At 47.1% G+C, this 9,941-nt stretch overlaps 1 protein-coding gene and 1 long non-coding RNA gene across 2 annotated transcripts in view; one reads left to right on the top strand and one right to left on the bottom strand.

Annotated features, from left to right (window-relative positions):
- Window positions 1-9,941, bottom strand: part of LOC307205359 (serum amyloid P-component-like) — a 95,545-nt gene that overhangs the window by 81,218 nt on the left and 4,386 nt on the right. The gene's annotated exons all lie outside the window — the stretch shown is intronic.
- LOC307204619 lies at window positions 6,039-9,382 on the top strand. Its single transcript, XR_013833755.1, has 3 exons — window positions 6,039-6,193; window positions 7,209-7,325; window positions 8,856-9,382. It is a non-coding gene; the product is annotated as an uncharacterized lncRNA (long non-coding RNA).

Raw genomic sequence — 9,941 nt, 5'->3', positions numbered from 1 at the left:
TGGGGTTGTGGGTTCAGACTGCACATTGGGCGGAAAGATTCCTGCATTGCAGATGGCCCTCGTGGTCCCTTTCAACTCTGCAGTTCTATGATAAAAAAAAGGGATGTTGTGTGTATGTGTGTGTGTATGTCAATCAATCTTTCAAGTATAGCCAACCCAGCTCCTGCCTGCCTGCGCTACCTCCTGCAAAAAAAGTCTCAGTATATATCTCCTCAAATAATGGACTGTGCTGGTGAGACCGTGTCCTCTTCCTGCTCGGTTCCTCTTTGCACTGGCTCGGCCTCTCTGGACAGGGAATGTGTCGGCTTAAGCACGCCCACATTTCACTGGATGCCAGGACGGGACCTTCACCCTCGCACCTGTTTTGAACAGAGGATAGATGCAAATACCTTCTCACTATATGCAAGTGCAGTGGGGGACGCAGTGAAGAACTGTGCTGTGGCTCTCAGGTCCTTCTCTTGGGAATCTGGTTGGCCACTGTGAGAACAGGATGCTGGACGAGTTGGGCCGTTGGCCTCATCCAACAGGGCTGCTCTCGCATACACCCCCTCACCTCTCCTGTAGTGCCTCTCTCTTCCACGTGGACATAAGTCTGATCTCTCCCATTCCAGGATAATTTTGCTTAAAAGTCATTATTATTATTATTATTTACATATTTGTAGGACAGATCTAAATGCACACAAGGCCCCTACTTTCCTGAAGGTGCCCTGGGTATTGTCGGTGGCTGGATATGTAGGCCACAACCTTCACAATGGGGTCCCTTCCAACTTGACAACTCAAATTTTGAGTCTGTGACCCACAGAACTCAAAAGAACAGGCAGCTCCACAGCCACAGCTGATTCAATAGAAGCTGGTGGCTCCTTCAGGGACCCTCTGCAGATTGGGTGGAGAGGGGGCAGTCTTTGTGGAGGGTGCTCTCAGGTGGTATAAATAACCTGGTGCCCTCCAGATGATATCAGACTACAACTCCCATTAGGCCCAACCAGTGCTGGCTGGGGGTGATGGGAGTTGTAGTCCCACAACATCTGGAGGGCACCAGGTTGCCAGAGACTGGTGTAAGCGGGGGGGAGGGGGGAGGAGGTCTTGACAGTGAGGCCCCAAGTGGGCCTGCATTCCTCCAAGGAACTTGTATATGGTTCTTTCTTCCTTCACACTCATTTTACGCTCATAGCTAACCTCTGGAGAGGGAAGGCCTATGAAAAAAGAAAACACTGCTTCCAAGTATTTGAACCTGCAGCTCGCCATTCCTAGCTGAACACACATACCACTGACCAAAACGTTGCTCTCCCGCTTAGATTTAAATCTGAGCTGGAACAGATTTTCCCTTCAACTAAATCTGGGCTCCCAACTAAATTGGACTCCAACTCCCATCAGTCCCAGCCTGCATGGCCAATGGCCGCCAACTAGGGATGAGGGAGGTGGAATTCAGTTTGCATTTAAAGCTGGGTTTATCAAGTTCTCATGTTCTGGAACCAAAACGCAACCACCCATCACAATTTTGCATTTGCCCCAAATTCACTATTTTGCCATTCTCTCTTTTTTTTTTTTAATAATATTTATTGAGGTTTTAAAGGTTACAGATAAAACAGAAAAACACCAAATTAAACAAAAAACAAAACAATGTATCACATTAAAAAAAAGAATACCATACAAATAAAAAAGGGGGGGGGAAATTAAGAAAAAAGGAAAAACAAAAGCAAGAAACACATCAAACCTTCACATAATACATCTTTCATTTGCTTGTTTCCTTGACCTCCCACCTCCCTTTTTTGTATTCTAATTCAGTTAAATATTTCAGCAAATCCTTTCCCTCTTTATTTTGTCCTTATAATCTATCTTAATGTACTATAATTTTACATTCTCTTCTTTCACCAATTAATCCGTTTTTGCTTTATTTTCCCCAATCTTATTTCTCCTTAAAATTAATATATCTATTTGAACTTAAACTCTTAAAACATTTCCACTAGGGTCATAAAAATTTCATTCCATGATTTTTCTCTCCCTCATTAAATTTTTACAAAATTTCCAAATATAAACTTTAAATTCCCAATCTTCTTCCACCGTCTCCTCTCCCTGGTCTCAGCCTCTGCCGTCCCTTCTGTCAACTCCAAAGAGTCCATCAACCTGGAGATCTTATATCCGAGGCTCTTAACTCTTCTTCATGTCCCTTCTGCCGATCTTCATAATCTTTAGTGCCAAAAAGCAGATCTCGGGGGAGCTCCATCCCAACAATGCCTTTATTCCTTCTTAACAGGACAGCCAGATTTCCATAGTTAAAGCTAGGATCCATAAAGCATTCCAAATCTTGTTTCAAAATTCCTCCAAATCCAAATGCCCCAAAAGCTCCAATCTCCTCCTGACCCAAATCCATATCCCAAAAGTCAATTGATCCCTGCATTGGGGAATCTCTCCAACTTTCCTTTTCCAGACCAGGCCAGGCTCCAATCTTCAAGATCTGGCTTTTTCTAGTTTCAATCATAAAGGGCCTCAATTTGTAATCCTCAATTTGCACCTGTAAGGTTAAGGCTCCCCCTTGTATTACTTTAGGTTCAACCACAGCAACTTTCTCCTCCTTTTCAACGATTTGTTCAGTCATGATAGATTCCTTGACAACTTTTGTGTTGATACCCACTTTTGATCCCAAGATGTCAATTTTAGTAGCCATAGCATCTATCTGTTTATGAAGCTTTTCCAACAAATAGTTTGTCTTATAAAATGCAGACACTAAATCTTCCCTAACCGACATTCTTGGGATGTTCAAGGTCAAACTATGGTTTCTCACAGTCCTTATCTTACAGCTGGATGCCTCCGCTCCACTCTTGTAACAGTTTCAAAAACTCAGTCCTTTCCAACACAGTTCCAAAGGTGAAAAATAGTATCAATTTTCAGTTACTTTTTCTTCTTTTAAAACGCAGAAGCGGACAATGGAAACAGTATCTTTCTCTTATAGCTAGCTGTCAAATATGTACTGTTCACCGTCAATGGACTTTTTCCTTTTTTTTCTTTTTGCAGCCCGTTCCCAGGTTCAGAGACGTGGTAATTTAGTTTTCCACTCTCTCCTGCCGGCACGCTTGGTCAAAATTTCCCCCCTCTTCCCCTGCTTCCAAGGGGGGTTTAATAGTTTCAATCAATGGAAGTTTGATCCTTTACATGAAGCTTTCCAAAACCTTAGCTTACGAATACTTTGCTTCAGTCTATTTACAAAAAGGGGAGGCGGACTTCCTGTTTTGAGCCTTCCCCGTTCGATGCCGAATTAAGGTATTTAGAAATCCAATTTTCCGTTCTACTCACGGGTTGTTGTTTAAAATCCAATTGTCCACAGGAAAAAGTCAGTGCTCTCCGACAGCAGCAATGCAGCTTCACTCCATGAAAGAAGCGGTCAATTCAAAGCACCGCGCCACTCACCCCACGTCGCTCCGGATTCCCGATACCGGGTCTCCCCACGAGTAGGGGGGGCGCAAAAGGTGCCAGTCGAATCCCAAGTTCACAGGCTCTTCCGCCTGTGATTTCCAAGGGTCTCCGCCTTTGCCGTGGCGGTTCAGACCCTGCTTTCCACGGAGCAAGTTCCTCCCGATCGGAGGAGCTCCGCCATTGCTGGAGGCGCTAACCCAGAAGTCCCTATTTTGCCATTCTCCTGCCAAACAAAAATGCGCATGGGAACTGTTCATAAAAACGGGTCTGGGTAAAAGGCGGATCTACACGGATCCTCATGGATCCTCCACTTTTTAAAAAATAACTCCAACAAATGCAGTGTCAAATCACACCTGGAAGGCACGATTACAGACTGGACTATAAAAAACGTGGATCCAACACTTTACCACGCTGCAGCACCACAAAAACATGGATCTGAGGCACGGATCCTCATGAATTCATATGATTTTTATATTGAAACAAAATAAAAACACCATGATACTGTAGACCACATCTTAGTCTGTAGGCAGAACCAAAAAAATCATGCATCCACTGTTTCGTGGTGCCGCAATGGCGCGAAAACATGGTTAAAAAACATGGATCCTCATGATTTTTGCACTAGATCAGCCCAAAGTCACCATCAGATCAAATTTCATGGCCATGGACACAGCATCCACCACAAAAATCATGGATCCACGGCTTCCTGGCCGTACCGTAGCCCAAAAACGTGGTTTTGAAGCACGGATCCTCATGGATCCTCACGCTTTTTGCACTGGGCCACCCCTAAATCACTGTCAAATCACACATCATAGCCAGGGGCACAGCCTGCACCACAAAAAACTCAGATCCACGCCTTCCTGGCCATACCGTGGCACAAATACAGTGGTGCCCAGCAAGACGAACGCCTCGCAAGACGGAAAACCCGCTAGACGAAAGGGTTTTCCGTTTTGGAGGCGCTTCGCAAAACGAATTTCCCTATGGGCTTGCTTCGCAAGACGAAAATGTCTTGCGAGTTCCTGCGGGGGGTTTTCCCTCCCCCCCCTTTTCCTAAGCCCTAAGCTGCTTATCAGCTGATCCGCTAAAAGCCGCTAGACCGCTAATAGCGCTAATCCGCTAAGCTGTCAATGGGCTTGCTTCAAGACGAATAAACCGCTATACGAAGAGCCTCACAGAACGGATTAATTTCATCTTGCGAGGCTCCACTGTACATGGTTTCGAAGCACGGATCCTCATGGATCCTCATGATTTTTGCACCAGATCAGCGCAAAGTCACCATCAGATCAAACACCATGGCCATGGGCACAGTATGCAACACAAAAATCACGGATCCACGGCTTCCTGGTGAAACCGTGGCCCAAAAACGTGGTTTTGAAGCACGGATCCTCATGGATCCTCACGCTTTTTGCATTGGGCCAGCCCAAACTCACCGTCAAATCACACATTATAGCCAGGGGCACAGCCTGCACCACAAAAAAACTCAGATCCACGCCTGCCTGGCCATACCGTGGCACAAAAATGTGGTTTTGAAGCACGGATCCTCATGGATCCTCATGATTTTTGCACTAGATCAGCCCAAAGGCACCATCAGATCAAACATCATGACCATGGGCACAGCATGCAACACAAAAATCACGGATCCACGGCTTCCTGGTTGTACCGTGGTACAAAAACATGGTTTTGAAGCACGGATCCTCATGGATCCTCGTGCTTTTTGCAGTGGGCCAACCAAAACTCACCGTCAAATCACACATCATGTCCAGCGGCACAGCCTGCACCACAAAATCACGAATCCACGGCTTCCTGGCCGTACCGTGGCCCAAAAACGTGGTTTTGAAGCACGGATCTTCATGGATCCTCACGCTTTTCGCATTGGGCCAGCCCAAACTCACCGTCAAATCATGATTTTTGCACTAGATCAGCCCAAATTCACCATCAGATCAAACATCATGGCCATGGGCACAGCATGCAACACAAAAATCACATTCCAAGGGCCACATCCCTGTGGTGGGCAGGGCCCTTGGGGAGAATCCCGTAGACAGAGAGCTCTGTAGGGCCGCATCTGGCCCCTGGGCCTGAAGTTCTCCACATCTTGGAAGCAGCTGGAAACTGCTATGTCAAATCCAGCAACTTTGCACATCCTAGAGCTCCTTTCCTTGCGCTCACCCCTGGGGGAACCCCAGATGCCTTGGGAAATGTGCTGCCAATGCAATGAAGAAGAAGAGTTTGGATTTGATATCCCACTTTATTACTACCCGAAGGAGTCTCAAAGCGGCCAACAATCTCCTTTACCTTCCTCCTCCACAACAAACACTCTGTGTTATTATTAATTAATAATAGTATACAGTCATACCTCGGGTTACAGCCGCTTCAGGTTGCGTCTTTACGGGTTGCGGACCACCGAAACTCAGAAGTACCAGAACGGGTTACTTCCGGGTTTCGGCAGTCGCGCATGCGCAGAAGCGCCGAATCGCAACCTGCAGACACGCAGGCGCAGGTTGCGAACGCTGTGGGTTGCGAACGTGCATCCCGCATGGATCGTGCTTGCAACCCAAGCGTCCACTGTAATTATAATAATGGTATTCTGGATTCTGTCCCACCAGCGCCCTCTGCCCTCAGATCTTACCCAGCCATCTCTCTCTCTCCTCTCTAGTCGTGGCTGAAGCCAGGCGGGCAGCTTCTCATCTCTGATTATTGCTGTGGGCCTCGCCCCTGGTCGAAAGCTTTCACGGAGTACGTCAGACGGAGGGGCTACAGCCTTCTCACACCCTGGGAATATGGCCAGGTATGGGTGTGTGTGTGTTTGTGAAAGAAGGCAGGCAAGTAAGAAGGCCATAGCATGTGTTTTATTTAGATTAAGGCTGCGCACCCTATTTGTAGCCCCAAAACATAGCTTTTCTCAATCCAGAATCGTTCATGATTGTCCTTCACATGCTGCTTTCAATCTAGGGCAGGGGTTTTCAACCTTTTTGAGTCCAAGGCTCCCTTGACCCACTGCATTCTTTCTGTGGCACCCCTGTGGGGCTCAGGATCCCAGTTATGTCACCCCTTGCCTGCAGAGCCCACAGCCTCTCACCCTTTTTCGAACAGCCTCCCTTGTGTTTAGGGTTCCCTCAGCCTCATTTCCTCTCGCCTCTCCTTGAGAGTCCTTTGGCCAGCCGCTGCTGCCACTCCTGGTCTCTGAGCTGCTCCCCACGCCCACCCCAAAGAGAGGTGTCTCCTCACACTGCCCCACAGGGGCCTGGGACTTGTCTGTCCATTCCCAACAGCACGGGCTGGAGGGCTGGCTGGCTGGGCTCCCTCAGCTGTTTGCTTGCTTACTCCGAGGCCACCTCAGCTCCTGGCAACCAACACCCCTTGGCCAGCCCCAGAGGCACCAGTCGCCTGGGGAGCTTGTAGCCAGGGCTGCTGCAACAAACAGCTGTGCAAGCCTTTGGGAGGCAGAGACGTGAGAGGGCATCAGAGGGAGGGAGGGAAGGAAGGAGGGACAGAGGCCAGTGTTGCCCAAGGCACCCCTGAGCACCATTCAAGGCACCCTAAGGCATAGCTGTCAACTTTTCCCTTTTCTTGTGAGGAGTCCTATTCAGAATAAGGGAATTTCCCTTTAAAAAAGGTAAAAGTTGACATCTATGCCCTAGGGTGCCACAGCACACTGGTTGAAAACCACTGCTGTAGGGAATGTGATTGTATAAACAGGCTCCCGAAAGGCTGGGTGTGGTAGAGGTGGGAGCCATTGATTCTGGCAGAGCTGAATTCAGAAAGGTCCCTCACCTCTCATCCTCATTGCCAACACCTTCCAGGTGCTGCAGGAGGCTGGATTCAGGCAGGTCCAGGCGTTGGACTATACAGAGCGGATGCTGTCAGCCTTGACTCAAGAGCTGCAAGAGCTGGAAAGAAGTCAGCAGCAATTTGTCCAGGTGGGTTGGCAGATTGGAGATGAAGCAGCCTAGAGCTGAGCTTGTCTCTCTCCCTGTGTGGCTGCACACACACACACACACACACACACACACACACACACACACACCCCTGTTGAAAACTGACGGACTTGGACCACAGGCAGGAGCAGCCTGTCCTGTTTCATCACCCCTCCGCCAAAGCCTCGCTTACCAGGGTCACGCGGCTTTGGCTTCCAGCTTCCGGGGAGATCTTGCCGAAACCTGGAAGCCAGAGTCACTTCTCCGGTGACAGGGAAAAAGCGAGCAGAAGCAGTGGTAAGATGTCGTCGGAAGCTGCCTCTGCCGCTTCTCACTTCTCTGGTGGCAGGAGCAGAGAATCGCCTTGGGATTCCGCCGCCCGAGGCAGCTTCTTCAGTCTGTCTCATGGGTGGGCTGGCCCTGACCAATGATGGCACCATGAAAACAAATATTGGGAGAGAGCAAGGGCATTTCGGAGGACTGGGCAAGCAGTTGAAAAGGACCAAAGTAGAACCAGTGACCTAGGCTGGGGTACAATCTGTCCTTTTTATCATGTTGTATTATGACCACTCAAAGTAAATAATGCTGTGGTGGTCATCTTTGGCAGAGGCAAGGCAGGATTTGTCCTTTTTATCAAAATGCAGGAGAAGCACTTTTAGAATATGATGTTTTAAGCTTTAGAACTTGTCTCTCTCTCTCTTTTTTTTACAGTTGTAAGTTGCTTCGAGACCTTTTATGAGCAACAAATAGGTGTAATTAATTGTAATAATCCTTCCCCCCCCCCAAAAAAAAAATCAAGCAGCAGGTGGGAGCTCCAGGCAAGCAGATTTCAAACAAACATTAGGCAAAACTTCCAAGGGAGCGGAGAGCGGGCAGTATAAATATTTCTACTGCACCATGAGGACATTTACAATTCCATCTTGTTCTCTGTTTATTTACAGCATTTATATTGTGCATAATCATAGCATTTCTGAGCAGTGTAAATAAAAACAAACCATATGGTGATAGGGGGGACACAACATGATTCAGTTTGAATTTAAAGACGAACCTACCTAATTTGCACTAACTGGAACAATATGTGAACTGAAACAGAGCTATTCTTGGAAATTTGCACTTTTCTGGATTTTGCAAAGCAGTTTCTAACCAAGCAACATGTACAAAAATGCAAAAATGAAGGTAAGGTTTGCATAAAAATACACACCTTGGTGAAAGGAAGCATAAAAAATGCATTTTGAGGGGAAATATAAATATATGGGGAAAGACGCTTTGCAAAAATGCATGCATTAGGCAAAAATACTTAAGAAAATGTGTATGTTGGGAGAAATTTGTACTGAAATGCTGATGGATTTTCACGAGGACTTTAAAAATAAGTCCCCAAACTGATGTGCAGATGGAAACAACTGAACTTATGCTTGGAAAAATGAGAAACTGGAAGAAACCTCAATTGACAGATCTGTCCCCTCCCTAGACAGAACAAAACAATAAATTTCACCGCACCAGGGATTGTGACTCTCCTCTTTCTTCTCTGCCTAGGAATTCTCAGAGAGCGAGTTTGAGTCCTTGGCCTCTGGATGGAGGGAGAAGCTGCAGCGCTGTGCGGATGGGGACCAGCGCTGGGGGGTCTTCTATGCTCTGAAGCCGCAGTAGCTGCTGCCCCCCCCCCCAGCCTGGGGCGGTGAACTCCTGTCCAGCTCCAGGAGCTTTTTGGCCCAGCAAGCTTTTAATAGCATTTGCTTGTGTTTTCTTCCTACTGCTGCCTGGTCAGCTTTCAAGTCTGGATCCACTGCAAGAGTTTGCAAGAAACTTCGCCTTCCAGTCTGGGTTTTGCTGGCCTTTCAGTCAGATTACTTGGCTTTGCACTATTCCAGGTCTGGCTAGAAGTGTGGAAGGATTTCTCTCTCTCTCTCTCTCTCTCTCTCTCTCTCTCTCTCTCTCTCTGTTTCTTTCCTTCTTCCCTCCTTCTTTCCTTTCTTTCCCTCTTACTGGAACGATCCCCTCCTCTCCCTCCACATTTCTGTTCCATCTGTTTCGGTTATTAAAAACTTACTACATTTTCTTTATTTCCTTGTTTCTACCACATTTGTGGGGAACCTCTGTGAGTATGTGTAGAAACTGCCTTGCGGTATACAAAATGTAAAATGCTTATCTCTCGCTCCAACCATTTTTACCTCAGGCTTCAATCTCCAAGCAGTCCCAGGGCATTTTCCTAAAAGGCAATGTGGCCCTCAGGCTCCCAGTTTAGTTATTTGTTTATTTTCTGATGTGCCACAACATTCTGGGAAAATAAAAACAGTGGCAGCAAATTGCTGCCACCCAGATAAACTCTCCCATCACCAGGGGAAGGTGAAAATGCATCCCCATCATTGGAGTACCAGAAATTCCTCATTCCTTGTATACACCAATGACAAAACTCCTTCTCCTGTCACCAACCCCAAGAGGGAAGTATTGGCAGGATTACAGAGCCTCAAAGTTTGGAGAAGTCCAAAAAAATATCTTAGGAAATGTCTTATTTCTGCAGACAGTCTCAAACCTCTGTGTCTCCTCTATCCAGGCAAGCAAGTCATTTTCCTCCCATCCCTGCAAAATCATGCTGTTAGGAGAACGAACCCAGGTTGTCAC

The sequence above is a fragment of the Podarcis cretensis genome (genome assembly GCF_951804945.1).
Source record: "Podarcis cretensis genome assembly, chromosome: 16".
NCBI classification, from domain to species: domain Eukaryota; kingdom Metazoa; phylum Chordata; class Lepidosauria; order Squamata; family Lacertidae; genus Podarcis; species Podarcis cretensis.
The sequence above is the reverse complement of the archived record's forward strand: the minus strand, read 5'-3'. Positions and strand labels throughout refer to the sequence as shown.